General features: G+C 41.1%; 1 long non-coding RNA gene across 1 annotated transcript; it reads right to left on the bottom strand.

The window, feature by feature from the left end:
- Window positions 1-1,993: 1,993 nt before the first annotated feature.
- LOC133501429 (uncharacterized) lies at window positions 1,994-15,195 on the bottom strand. The gene is made up of 2 exons (XR_009795177.1): window positions 14,789-15,195; window positions 1,994-2,080 (listed from the first exon to the last, which is right to left on the bottom strand). It is a non-coding gene; the product is annotated as an uncharacterized LOC133501429 (long non-coding RNA).
- Between the last annotated feature and the right edge of the window lie 348 nt (window positions 15,196-15,543).

The following is a 15,543-nucleotide window of genomic DNA, read 5'->3' as shown; positions in this document are numbered from 1 at the left end:
ATTGTGTAGAATGGGTGGGTGTCAACCCTGAGGTGGGCAGGTACTTGAATAATGAGCATCGTAACTGCTTCCCATCCAGACCTGATTCTGAATAGCTTTTTTGCCCCCCTTTTGTATTTTGACAAGTCCATAAAATCAAGCACTGCAGAGATTTCAAAGTAAAAAAAAACACATTTTGAAAAAGTATTTCATGCATAAAACTGTGGGGAAAATGGATTTTGATGGCATGGGACATTTAAACAGTGTGATGCAGTCAGTAATAAGCTGTGTTTCACAACTAAAAGGTTCCTGTGGCCCATTGCTGTTTATGTTTTGACCATTGCCTCAGGTCCTGAGAACGTTATGCAAATCATTTTGATGATGCTTGCTTGTTAAAGCAATTAAAATAAAGTCACTACACTAAATTGACCACACCTCTGGAATTACCAGGACAAACACATATTTGAGACCTGAAATAGATATTTCAAAAACATTGGATTTCATGATTATACATTTAAAACAAGTAGAATTATCAGACATATTCTATATATATATATATATATATATATATATATATATATATATACACACACACACACACACACACACACAGATACATATATCAGTGGCAAGAGTTGACCTTTTACAGTGGTCATACTGAAGTGATTCTACTCATGCGCGCAGAAAAATGTATTATCATTATTTTATTAATTATTTTTACAAAACAGATGGTAGATTTTTTTTTTTACTATTGTATATCAACATGATTTTGATAGATGCTCTCATACTCACACTTGCCACATGCTAACAATAATATGTTGGAATTTACATCAATCAATCCATTTATCCATTTTCTTAGCCGGTCATCTTCACCACGGTCGCGGGGAGTGCTGGAACCTATCCCAGCTGTCATCATGCAGGAGGCGGGGTACACCCCGAACTTGTTGCCAACCAATCGGAGGGCAATGGCGAGAAATAACAGTGACACTGCACGTTTTTGGGATGTGGGAGGAAACCGGAGTGCCCGGAGAAAATCCACGCAGGGACAGGAGGATATCCAAACACCACACAGGCGGATCCGGGATTTGAACCCCAGTCCTCAGAATTGTGAGGCCAACGCTCTTACCAGAAAATGGATGGATGGATTTTTCTTGTGTTTCAGTGACTTTTTGAAATCTGCATACGCGAGACCTATTAACAAATTATCAAAAAGTCCAAATTTAGGTTTTTCTGGATCCTGATAATAAAATCAATCCATCCATCCATTATCTACCGCTTTTCAAGGTCGGCTCACGGGGAAAGTAGCTTCAGCAGGGATACCCAGACTTCCCTTTCCCCAGCCACTTCTTCCAGCTCTTCCGGAGGGATCCCGAGGCGTTCCCAAGCCAGCCGAAAGATATAGTCTCTCCAGCGTGTCCTGGGTCGTCCTTGGGCTCTCTTTCCGGTGGGACATGGCTGGAACACCTCACCAGGGAAGCGTCCGGGAGGCATCCGAATCCAATGCCCCAGCCACCTGGTATTAAAAATAAACTATGGCAAAATAGGGGTGTTAAATATTTGTATTTATTTAATTTGGTTTAGCTTTCATTTGTTGCAGATACCATACTGTATCTAATTCGAAAATGTCTCCAAAAAGCTGAAGAATTGTAAAATACTTGGTGTTCTTTGCATGCACTCGTCCATTCATCCTCACAGACGTAATAAACCATTCTTCATAATTAGCGTGGCCACAGCAGTATGATCAGGGCATTACAAGTCCTCTGCCACACCCCCTAAATGGACAGATTTCACCAGATGCCCGCTGGTGTGATCGGCATCATTAAATTTGAATTAATCCATTCTTCTAACAGCAACAGAGTAATTGCAGTGTATTTTACAATGCGACATGCTGTGAAAGAGGGTGTGGATGTGAGAAAGAGAAAGGAAGGAAAGACAGAAAGCCCGCAAATATGAGATAGAGGGCAGAGGGAACATCTCACATGTACTATGACTGATTACCAGTAAGACAGCAAACTCATCACATGTATTTTATTGAAAAAGCATTGTAAACATCTTTATACTCCACTTGCTCAGAAGAAGATCCATTTGCTGCAGGATGCCTCTGTAAATCAGAGCAGGTACAGACACTCAGACACCCAGTGGGCGTGATAATAACATTAGAGAATTACAATGTCACTCCTCCCTGGACAAGATCACCTGTCTCAACAATCATAAAGTAGATGTTTGATTTCTTCCTTTTCATGAGAGAACACTGTGTCTGGAGAACAATTTTTAATTTGGAACTTTTGTGTTGCATTGTGTCCAAGTTTATTTTAGAGTGGAGCTATTGGACTATACACACATGCACAACAAAAACACACAATCCTCTGTATACATGCATGCATAGTAGTTTTTGTGTTTTCCCATAGGTTTTTGTGAAAATGACAGCTTTGAATCATATTTTACTGTGCACTCAATCCCAGTCCATCCAATGTTGACATTCATACACTGCACCTCCAAAACACTCCTATCGTGTCGCATATGCACAAAATAACATAACTGTCCATTGAGAAATTGTCTGTTGAAAAATCTAACATTATTTACTGTTTTTTAACAGCATTAAAAATGTAATACTACCAACAAACAGCAATTTCTTGACTTGAATCCAAAAATTCAAGCCAATTCATAAACAGAGGTACATATACTGTATTTTATAAAAAGCATCCCAGCACAACATTCTTCATTAGCACAGCCTTGCTCATTTCTCACATCCTGTCCCGTCCTCCCCTTTTTTGTCCTCTCTCATTTTGTTCTATAGGTTATTTGTTGCATGTCCTCACCCCGCCTTTCACCAATAAGAACCCAATTTGACTGCTGTAATATTACTTGTACTCAAACATCTAGACCAGGAGTCTCAAAGTGGCTACCCACGGGCCATTTGTGGCCCCACCTTAATATGAACGTTTAATCTTGGTGCGGCCCTCGAGTTTTATATGAATAGCAGTTTTACAGTGTCAACAGAATAGTTCTTCAAAAATTCATAAATGAGCATTTTAATAAATTAGTATTTCAAACTTACCTGTTGCACAGCAAAACTGTTCCAGCACAAAAGGCATACAGAACTACCATTCTGCAAGGTCATGTTTAAACTAAGTAAATAGATAAATAGACAGATAAATAAAGGAAACAGAACCACTCTGAAAAGTATGGGGATTTTTCATTTATTTTTCTCCTGATGAGTTTTTTTTCTTAGCGGCTGTGTCATGTTCTCAGTTATGGTTGGGTTGGGTTGCTTTTGTGTTTCAGTTGTTCCATGTCTTGTGAGCTGATTTCGTTGGTTGTGTCCACCTGTTAGTGTTTGCCCTCCTCCCTTGCATTGACCAATCAGCTCCCTCCGGCCAGTCTTGTCTTGTCCAAGTGATTCTTTTTGTCTTGTCATGCTCTGTGTATTTATCTCACCGTTTTCTTTCAGTTCTTGTTGGTCCGTTATGCATGTTGCTTGCTCACTCAGTTTGTCAAGTTTTATTTAAGTCATACTTTGTTCCTTTGGGTATTTTTGTTGTTACTTTAAATTGTCTTTGAAAATAAAAAAGCTTTTGGAGATTCCACTTCTCTTGCCTTGCGTCTCTGCTTCCCTGCACTTGAGTCCTCCATGCCTTGCCTTGCCTTTCTCGCAGTACACTCACCCCGACTGTGACAGGACAATATGTTTTTATTTGAAAGCTGCATATTTAAGAAGGAAGTACGTAAGATTATTTTTGAATGTATGTGTTTGTATTTGAATAGAGTGGATCTATTTTATTATTCCATTTTTGCAACAAATGAAATGTTTTGGGAATGAAGGGTGTGCGTGTGTGTCCCAGCAGACTCTGGACGAGAGGTGGGTACACCCTGAACTGGTCCCCACAAACCACGTATATACAAACTAACGATTCACACGAACCTACACATTAACCTCCCATGTATGTTTTTGGGATGTGGGAGCAAAAGTCACGCAGACATGGGGAGAACATGCAAGTACCACACAGGAGAGGCTGGCTTTGAACCTGTGTTCTCAGAATTGTTCGGTCACTGTGTTGCCGTATACACTGGGGGAAACAGTTTTTGGACATACACTAAGTGCGTAATCCCGTTTTTAATTTTATTAATTTATTTGTTTATTACATGTTTCTATTATATATTCTTGCAGAAAATACTATACATATTTGTGGAGGACTGGTGAGCACATCTACCTCACAGTCCATAGGACTGGGGTTCATGTCCTGGCCCCAGCTATGTGGAGTTTGCATGTTCTCCCTGTGCCTGGCTAGGGTTTCTCTGGGCACTCCTCCCACAATGCAAAAACATGCGTGGAAGGTTAACAGAAGACTCTAAATTGTTTGTAGATGTGAATGTTAGTGTGAATGGTTGTTTATGTGTGTCCTGGAATTGGTTGACAACCACTTCAGGGTGTTCCCCATCTCTCACATGAAGTCAGCTACAGTATGAGAGATGCTGGCACATCCATGACCCTTGTGACAATCAGTGGTAGAGAAAATGGATGGGTTTGGACACCTACCAACAAGCAATAATTTTGGCTCCCACAGCATGGTTACTTATCTTTAGAAGCTCTTTTATGGCACCTATTTGGACTCCATCTCTAGAAGACAGCTGTACAGCAGTCACATTTTACAACTCCAAAATGCTGCCATTTTGAGTAACAAGCAAGGTACCGCGTTACTTTTCCCAAGTATGAAATTAGACTGGAGTTACTACGTCATAGTCCTGGGTGAAACATGCCAATTCCCCAAAGCCATCTGGGACAGGCCCCAACTCTTTTAGAAACCTTATGAGTACAAACCGTGTTAAAAAAAAAAAATGATTGGAGTGGATTGTGTTGATTTAAGAGCTTTCACTGTATGTCAGATTGTGTTGTTACTTTTCTATGGGTTGACTAATTCCATCATAGGCAGATTGCATATATCTAAGGAACCATCCATCCATCATTTTTCTGAGACGCTCATCCTCACAAGGGTCAATCAATCAAATCAAGAGCCTTTGTCATTATGTGACTGTATTTACAATGAAATAATGAGCACTTCTCCACAAATAAAATAGAATAAAATCAGATTAAAAATACATACACTCAAGGCACAGTTATTGCTAAAAGAACTTATAAACAAATAAATGAATGAATATAGTGTATTTGTCAGTCTTATTCCCTGTCCAGTAAGATGATTAAAACCAAGAAACGCAAACAAAAAGCAGCTGCATAATTTTACATTACAGTACTGTTATGTTTAGTGGTTTAAGTTCAATGAGTTGATGGCTCTTGGGAAAAAGGTGTCTTTGAGTCTGCTTGTCCTTGTTTTGCGGGACCAATAACACCTGCAGAGGGCAGGAGGTTTAACAGGTGGTGAACAGGATGGGAACAATTCTTTAATGATGTTAGTAGGTCTCATGTGATAGCAGGAGTTGGCAATGTTCTCTCGGGAGGGCAGAGATCAGCCAACGATCTTCTGGGTGCTGTTGATCACTCTGTGCTGAGCTTTCCCGTCCCCTGTTGTACATCTAGCGTACCACACTGTGATGCAGTAGTGAAAATCGAAGGGAGGACGCAACTGCGTGCCAACCGACACTACCGACAGAGCTATGCCGCGACGAGTAGGAGGGCCGCCGCGGTGCGCACGGAAGCCTCGGGCGCGCGCCCGGGTGGAGCCGCCGCGGGTGCAGATCTTGGTGGTCGTAGCAAATATTCAAACGAGAGCTTTGAAGGCCGAAGTGGAGAAGGGTTCCATGTGAACAGCAGTTGAACATGGGTCAGTCGGTCCTAAGGGATGGGCGAGCGCCGTTCGGAAGGGCGGGGCGATGGCCTACGTCGCCCCCGGGCCGATCGAAAGGGAGTCGGGTTCAGATCCCCGAACCTGGAGTGGCGGAGACGGGCGCCGGCCTCAGGCGCCCAGTGCGGCAACGCGACCGATCCCGGAGAAGCCTTCAGTGTTTGTTCGAAAGAGGCCAAAGCCAAAAAGGAAAAATGTCAACACCTTGTGACCTTCAGAGAAGCTCCTCCAACACACTGTGGTCGTCTGTAAAAGGAATGAGGGGGTCACTCTATGAGACTTTCTGCACATTCTATTTGATGAAAAATGTACTGCATTAATGCAGAGTTTTATTGATACACAAAATACTGCAATGAGACACTGTCATACATTTACAGCAAGTCCTGTGGATATAAAAGACCCGGTTTAAGGCAAGCTTGCTGTTGTAATAATGGTGTCACTAAAACTGGGAATTCAACAAAGAATATTGGAGACTTTATCGAAGAAGTCCGGGTAGAGTCCTCTAATCCCAGACAGGGGAATTCTAATAGAGCAGACCCAAGTGTCATGTCAAGCAATATACTAATGGAATCCAATTAAGACCTTTAAACTGCGCAGAGAGCTGGAGGATATTAGCTCAGTTTTCTATAACAAAAGACCAAAGGGCTGTCATTGTGAGCTTTTTATGAATATAAAAGCATCAAGGAAATTGGTTTTTTCAGCTTTTATTCACTTATTATTGTTCGCTAAAAAATACATGAAATGACTACTGTATATGAAAATCACTTGCCCACCCATTCTGAAACACATTTCAGAAGAAACCACCATGGGCTCAACATCTGTGCTTAAGGGGAGTAGATTCAAGGCGCAGAAACAAGGATATTAATGGTGAATTCATTCCAAATGATTAATGACACATCTCGACACATACACAAGGGGTACGTGGATTTTAGCAGTCCTATTAAGCTAAAAATATATTTCAAGCTATTATTTCAAAGGGATTATCATGTGTGTAATAAAGGAAAATGGCTTCATACATTTGTACTGTGACTGTTAACTGTATGTGCATATAAAAATTACACTGAATATTAGGAGCAGAGTGTGGCTCTTTTTTGTGCACATGATGCCCTCCCCCCACCTCCATCATCGTCAGAAAAGGCACCTGCAACACCCCTCTAGTGGAACACAGAAAACCCCGTAGCCCTTACTAGTTTGCATAAAGCAAACAAAATTAAATTTGCTTTGCTAAATCAAAGCATGTATTATATTCCAAGCCACTCTCTCTGGGACAAATTACTTCAAACGAACTCCTTTGTATCATAACAGAATAAAAGAAAAAAAAAAATCAAGCCAATCAGCGGCTCTCCAAAACTCAACTCGGGAATTAATTATTGAACCCAAGGCTTTCCTCTCTTCAAGCAGGCTGCGACACAGATCTATTTATTTTGGAAAAGCCATTTTGCTCTTAAAACACACAACTGGCTGTGAACCCAGTTTCTCGTTATCTATTTTTACCTCTTTTTTCTGCACATGTCCCAAAGGGACATGTGAATGGGTTAAGGTCACAGAATTAATCAGAAGCCCCTGACCAGAATATATCATGCTGGTTAGGCAGAAGTAATGTTCTTTAGATTAACAGTGCTTGTAACATGAGATTCCTTCAGATAGGAGCGACACTTTTATCTCTCTTTGGTTGTTTAGCTACAATACACTCCAGGTCATTTGGCTTGGTAGAAAACACGTAAAAAATTCACATCTTTTTGAATTGCATCTAACGCTGAATATTTATGTAATGTATTGTTATTTATTCCCGGTACAATTCGGGCCTGATTTGCATTTGCAAAAATAGACTCAATCTTGATAGTTCAGGCAAACAGATGTGGAAACTGATCTGATTCTAACCGGACAAACGTAGGATTGTGTGTGCCAATAATGAACATTGCCACACAGGTTATTTTATGCATTCTCGGAGGTGTAAATGCAAATAGATCAATTCAAAACATTTCTCATGTGTCTGAATAACATGTCAGTGACATCCTTTTGTCAAAATAACCTAAGGATCTTTAAAACCCATTTTTTACTATGGAACCAACGTCGACTACAACGTTCAGCTTCCATCATCACTGGGGCAGGGCAAGGAGGCTGAATCAAGTGGGTTCTACTAAAGAGGAGCCCAAGGTAAGAAAGAAAAAGAAACCATTTTGATTAGCGGCGCTCTATTTTTGTAGACTGCGCAACATGCACCAGGAGTCAAATAGTAGCGTATGTTGGAGGCACAAAGCTAGCTGATGTGTTTGCAAATTTGGTAGACGAGTCTCCAACCTGATGGGTGTACTAACACGCATAGTTTTTGGCGCTGCTTCGACGGCTGGTCTAACCTGATTTTGGTGAATCAGCGGGCGTATGTCAGACATTTCATTCATAAATATTTAAACAGTGTGCAAAAACTCTCTTTTCTTGTAGAAATCATTTCATCAAAAGCATTTTTAAAAATTATTTTTATCTTCATTATAACATATTTTTAAATGAGCAGCTGTGGTGTTGAGGTGGAACAAAATGTTGGAGGGGGATATGATATCACTGAGGTTTAACGCACAGTATATAAATTGCCAGCTGTTTTTCATCAGCTCATTTTGTGTGGGAAACCATTAAGCTTTATTGCTCCAGTCATGCAAAGATCGCTGAGTCTATCGCATGTACAAAGGTTCTCATGCCGCTTTTAAAGGGAATGAAAGAAGACCCTTCAAATGGAAAGGACAAATGTTGACCGATGTCGTCCACACTGCTTCCTTGCAGGTTATGCCAAGCGCAGCGCTGGTTTTGCTCTTGTCATGAAAATACAGCCTGTGGAGTCAGTACATGGGGTATCATGCAGCCAAAGACAAACAGCTCCCCGCACCCACAGCGTCAACGACTCCACCGAGTGTTCAAGTACAGGGTATGTGCCACTTATCAGAAGCGAATGCTGGTAGGTAACGATAATCTGTTGAGCATTCAAAAATATATGTGGCTCTGATTCCCGTGAAGCTTTGATGTGCTAGGGTTTCCTACCAAGATGCTTAATTTAGCAAAGTTTGCTGACAGACAAGTATTTCAGTCATAAATCGGCAGCAATTTAGTTTCATACTCAATGGTGGGCAGGAACTCCAGAGACCCAACTATTAGTATACTTCCAATCAAAAAGGAGATTTTAATGGGGCACTGGATTTCTTTCTTTCTTCAGTTTAATTGGTGAGCACATTACAGATGCCAAGTCCTAAGCATTAGAAGGAAGGGACTTCTATTTTGCATGATGCGGTGCATCAGACTCAAACTTATATTTAATGGAGACATCCTAAACAAATTAAACGTAGGTGCTATTTGGAATGTTGCTGCTTTCTTTCACTTTTTTTTCTCCTAATGGCACTGGGAAGTTTGTCTTCAAAACCTCCGCTGTTGGTTGTTTTTTTGTCACTCGGAGTTCGTTTTCCCTTGTGGGGAGCTGTTGTGGAGTGTTTAAAACGGTTTAGCCATCACTTTCATGAAGGAGAATATCAGCGCTGCATGGTTGCACCCTTTCGGTAGCAGCAAGCTTGCAGCAGCACCGTTTCTTATGAGGAGTTAGACGGCACAGTTCAACTGCTCCTGCTTGTTGTTTTGCATTGATAAACTGCATTTATGTAACAGCTACCATGTACATGTCGGCGTTGTTGGACGCACTGCAACAGTGGCCTATAACTGGATGGACGGCTGGGGTGACTGACCGAGGAGCGTTGGCAACATGGAGCTACAGTGAAGAAACTAATTATTTGAACACCCTGCTACATTGCAAGTCCTCCCACTTAAAAATCATGCAGGGGTCTGAAATTTTCATCGTAGGTGCATGTCCACTGGGAGAGAGATAATCTAAAAAGAAAAATCCAGAAATCCTAATGTATGATTTTTTTTAATGAGTTATTTGTGTGATACAGCTGCAAATAAGTATTTGAACACCTGTCTATCAGCTAGAATTTTGACCCTTAAAGACCTTTTAGTCCTCCTTTAAAAGTCCACCTCCACTCCATGTTTTTTCCTGAATCAGATGCACCTGTGTGAGGTCGTTAGCTGCATAAAGACACCTGTCCAACCCATACAATCAGTAAGACTCAAACTTGTAACATGGCCAAGACCAATGAGGTGTCCAAAGACACCAGAGACAAAATTGTACAACTCCACACAGCTGTAAAAGACTATGAAGAAATTGCCAAGAAGCTTGGTGAAAAAAGGTCCACTGTTGGAGCAATCATTAGAAAATGGAAGAAGCTAAACATGACGGTCAATCTCAATCTGAGTGCACCCCCATGAAAGATACCACCTCGTGAGCTCAATGATCCTTAGAAAGTTGAGGAATCAGCCCAGGAATACACAACAGGATTTGGTCAATAACCTGAAAAGAGATGGGACCACTGTTTCCAAGGTGACTGCTGGTAATACACCAAGACGTCATGGTTTGAAATCATGCATGGCACGGGAGGTTCCCCTGCTTAAACCAGCACGCGTCAAGGCCCGTTTTAAGTTTGCCAATGACCATTTGGATGACACAGAGGAGTCATGGGAGAACGTTTTGTGGTCAGATGAGACCAAAATTGAACTTTTTGGACATAATTCCACTAACCAAGCTTGGAGGAAGACGAATGATGACTTCTATCCCAAGAACACCATCCCCACTGTGAAGCATGGGGCTCGTAGCATCATGCTTTGGGGGTGTTTTTCTGCACATGGGACAGGACGAGTGCACTACATTAAGGAGTGGGTGACAGCAGCCATGTATTGTGAGATTTTGGGGAACAATCTCTTTCCCTCAGTCGGAGCATTGAAGATGGGTCGTGGTTGGGTCTTTCAACATGACAATGACTCAAAGCATACAGCCAGGAAAACCAAGGAGTGGCTCCGTAAGAACCATATCAAGGTTCTGGCATTGCCTAGCCAGTCTCCAGACCTAAACCCAACAGAAAATCTTTGGAGGGAGCTGAAACTCAGTGTTTCTCAGCGACAGCCCAGGAACCTGTCTGATCGAGAGAAGATCTGTGTGGAGGAGTGGGCCAAAATCCCTCCTTCAAACCTGGTGAACAACAACAGAAACATTTGACCTCTGTAATTGGAAACAAAGGTTACTGTACCAAATATTAACATTGGTTTTCTCAGGTGTTCAAATACTTATTTGCAGCTGTATCACACAATTAAATCATTAAAAAAATCATACATTGTGATGTCTGGAAATTTTCTTTTTAGATTATCTCTCTCACAGTGGACATGCACCTACGATGAAAATTTCTGACCCCTCCATGTTTTCTAAGTAGGAAAAATTGCAATATGGCAGGGTGTTAAAATACTTATTTTCTTCACCGTAAGTGTGAGTTGAGAATTAGGTGGCTCTAGATAGGATTGGAGAAGATGCCATTCTTTCTGTTTGTGTGTTACTCATCGCTGGACCCTATAGTTTCTTGTCCAATCAAAACTTGTCATGCATGCTGTGACAGAGAAATATAATCCAAAGAGAAAGGGACACTGCTACTCTCTTTCATCTATTAACTTTTTAAACAACAAATCCTATGTTGTTGTTTTCCTTTTGGCTTGTCCCATTAGGGGTCACCACAGCGTGTCATCTCAGATGAACGCTCATATTTGGAGAAGATGATTTTGGTGGTGAGTTATGATTTTATTATTGTTTTTTTGTATTGTTTTTGAGATTTTGGGCCCTCGAGAAACAAACTTTTTCTCTTTGTATGTTCCACTACATGTTGCAACCTAACCATAAAAGCTGTTCTACCATTCCATACCATCTCAAGTTCCCATTTTTATTTACATTTTTAAAAAAATTTCCTTTTTTTATGTAAAGTTGTGAAAATTGGAGGGTCTGTGCAGTGTGTAGGCACCATGACTGGGGAGCAGTTTAGGAGAGGCTGCAGGGACTGATGGCAGCATAATATGAGCCTCATTCACACCATTGGCGCCTCCATCTCTTTGCCAAGGCTCACAAAGCAGCACAGCAGCCATCACAGTTAGCCCACAACTGTTTACAAATCCCACTTAATAGGATCAGGCCTCATTGACTGGATCGCTCCAATGTGTCTGATGTAATCTATTAGCTGCATGATTGTCAGTGTCTCAGTCCAATCGATATCCCTGGGCCTCCGTATTGCTCCACTGTGGACCGTTACTCCTCTTTAGTACTGCTTAGAATGCAGCCTCTGTGACTATAAAGTGCATGCAAGTCTGTGTCCATGTTTCTTAGCATGTGGATATCTCTGTATGTATTGTATGTGTGTGCGTGTGGGTGTGTGGTTATCCTTGTTAAACAATATGCTAACATTTGAATGCAAGATGTCCTCAAGTAGTGAATGTGCATGCATTGTATACTACTGCACTGTTGAAATATTAAACATATACATTAAATTCATAAAAAGACAGATGTTAATTCTATAATGCTTTAATGCAGATATTCACATGGGGATTTCCTCCGTCTGTTACTGTAGATAATTATGTTAATAAAGCTATCATCCATGGAACCATGCCCAGGTACAACACTGTATAGCCTATACATACACTCGGTGTTTAATTGTGAGGCTTTATGGTTGGAAGGTATGTCCTCAAGTGTATGCTAATGCGTATACATGCTTGTGTATGTGTGGTGTCACAGTGTGTCTGTAGACTGTGTAACTAGGTTTCCAATTAAGTTGAACCACTGGCCGGATCAATGCTAGTCTGCTATGTGCTGGAATGAGCAGCCCTGGGCCCTCCGAGCATGCACACGAATAATTTATCACTCACACTCGGATTGGGGAAAAAAAAAATGGAGGAAGAAAAGCAGGGGGCAGGGGGGGGAGGTTATGTGGTGGAAGGACAAAGTGCTCAGCCCAAGGGAGGGATTGCCAAACCACTGCCAATCGAGGGATGGAAAAATGAAGGGGTGAAGAAAAACAAAGATCAGGAGTCAGAGGAAACCAATGTCGGCTGCCAAACCTTAAGAAGCATCACCGTCGACGATTTGACGTTATTCCAGTAAGCACGGGAATTGTTGTACCAGCTCAATAGTGCTTTTCGCATCCAAAATACAATACCACAATGCAGAAATGGATGAATTATAGTTGTCCGAATGTTAAGCAGCCATTGCAAAACAGATACAATATGTTGATGTTGCCTTTAAGTGGCGTGGCCCTGTGAGTGATATCAGGAGCATATCTGATTCTTTTTCATGTGCACGTGTGCTTGCGCTGAACGTTGTGGCCTACTGTATTCTCTTTGCCTGTGTTCCTATTTTGTATTTGTGTGTTAGACTATTGACGCTATTTAACAAATGGCTGAAAGTGCATTGAAAACTTCCAATTCATCTGAGGGATGGGATGTCTGAAGTTTGCTCATGATTAAAATTTGAAGGTGCGACACAGAGAAAAAAAAAATCATCCAAGAGTTGGCTCGTAAATTGAAAAAATCCTAAATCAGAGCACTTGTAGGTCAAGGTGCCACATTAGTTGGAGTCAAATCTCATTCAGTATTGTTGAAGGGAAAAAGCCACAAGACATGATCAGTCATGGTCTCCAGATGTAGGATTCCCTATTCTATAAATGGAGGTCATTTTGTAATGTCATAATCTTTTTATATTGAGCCATATTGTACCAAACAGGTGAACATACTTTAGCTGCATGTACGATGGGATAAACTAAGGGATCTTGTCTGATGTGCATTTTCCATCCTATGCGCACAAAAATAACAAATAAAAAAAAGTTTTGTGGATAAGGGTCCATTGACACACAACATTGCTTACCTACATATGTGTGCAAGGCTCGAATTAAGCGGTCTTAGACCCTAGTTTATGGTTCAAAATTCAGCTTTTGCACATCAAATAACATTGAAAAGCAAAACATGGAAGTGAAGCATTTGATTGATGAGGGGGAAGGGAGTGGTTGAAAAATCTGATGGCAAATTGAGAAAATAGAGCGAAAAATGACAAATGGCAAAGGTCTGGTAACATTTCATCATGAAATGCAAGGTGAGCACTCGCTTGTTGTAACACAGACATTTCTCCCAAACTATGACACCGTGTCAAAGGTGTTGTTAATGCATTTCAGTGGGCTTAATGTTAGTCTATTTTACTAACATAACTTTAACATAATGTTGCAGACTGGGGTGTTAAATATTGAAGAAAATTATCTGTAGTAAAAATCTGCAATATAGCAGGACTGTAACGCAAGAACCGTGATGTAGTAGAGGATTATTGTATCTATATTCCGTCATGATAAATTGTAAGGCCTCACCACTCCAGGCCTGGGACTCATTGTTTCCATGACTTGTGCTGGGAGTCTTATAGTCTCATGTGTAAAATTATCTGTGGGACAGTGTGGCTGATTTTTGAAAGAGACAAAGCTGACTGGGAGTTGTGTACCTTAAATGTAGGAAAATGTCAAGTTTATTGTTCATTTCTGTTGCTCTGGTATCACCAATGTTAGGGAGTAAGTAAGTAACTACATGTAACTGGATAACACAATTTAATTAAACATTTTCTGTAATTGTTAACCATTGCCATCACTGGGAGAAAATGTGGACACATGGAATTTATAAGCTAGTTTTTGTATCAGAAATCAAGGGTAATGGGTTTTTGAAACATTACTGATGTTTTGACACACACTAATGTTTGCAATATCTCACCGTTATCATTTATGACATGACATTTTGAAATTTTGGGACAGATGTGAACACAAATGATGGAATTGGAACATGGATATTCATAATTTGCCTTCACGGGCCACACAAAATCATGTGGTCGGCAGTATATGACCGCCGGGCCTTGAGTTTGACACCTGTGCTCAAGATCTCTCTCTCTCTCTCTCTCTCTCTCTCTCTCTCTCTCTCTCGCTCTCTCTCTCACACACACACACACACACACACCACACACACACACACACACACACACACACACACACATCCATATTAAAAAGGTGTGCCTGCCATCTAGGAAACTTTTCCTCCACCTACGATGAGCAGCACCATACAGAGGCACGTTTCTGAGGACGTACCTTTTTTGAAATTTTTCGAACCAAAAAGCTGAAGCCTCGTTCTTGAGGGGGTGAATCACATTTCACGGTCCAACAAGAAGAAAAGTGTCCTGTCAGGTGCCCTGGGGGACATTCCAATAGGTACCACCGTGCCCGTGCCATTTGCTGATCAAAGTGGTTGATTTCTCCTGCTGGATCCCAAAAAGGATACAAGTGCTCCCAAATAGGAGCCCATTCCACCCATTGGATCCCTAAAAGGAAAAACATGCATGTGTAGTCACCACGGAGGAAGCTTTCGCTGGAGTACAATGCTGGGGTGGGATTGTAACAACGTAATCAAAAAAAAAAAGTTATCACAAACCAAGATAAAGTACATATACAGTACGAGCTGGTCAACAGCATGGACAAGACAACGCACAAAACAAGGAAATGAATGAGACAAGGGAAGTTCCTGTCTGAGGCTTCGATGATGCGCAACCAATAACCTCACGGGATAAAGCCACTCGTGCTCTCATTGGTTGATGTTTCGCTGGGAACCAATCGCGCCTTGTATCAACATGTCTTTCTGCAATATGCCGATCTGGCTGTATTTTTTATTTTTTTTTATTAATATTAACCTCTAAAGCACAGAAACCACAAAAAGGGAATTGTGAACTAGCGAGGGAACCCTGTATTGGTGTTTGGGATTTAATAAATTCTATTCTCATTGTCATTTGTGCAAAGTCTGGCTAATAATTGGAGCTGTTTATAATTCACTCCACTTTTGCTATGGCCCC

Source organism: Syngnathoides biaculeatus, chromosome 5 (assembly GCF_019802595.1).
Source record: "Syngnathoides biaculeatus isolate LvHL_M chromosome 5, ASM1980259v1, whole genome shotgun sequence".
NCBI lineage: Eukaryota > Metazoa > Chordata > Actinopteri > Syngnathiformes > Syngnathidae > Syngnathoides > Syngnathoides biaculeatus.
The sequence above is the reverse complement of the archived record's forward strand: the minus strand, read 5'-3'. Positions and strand labels throughout refer to the sequence as shown.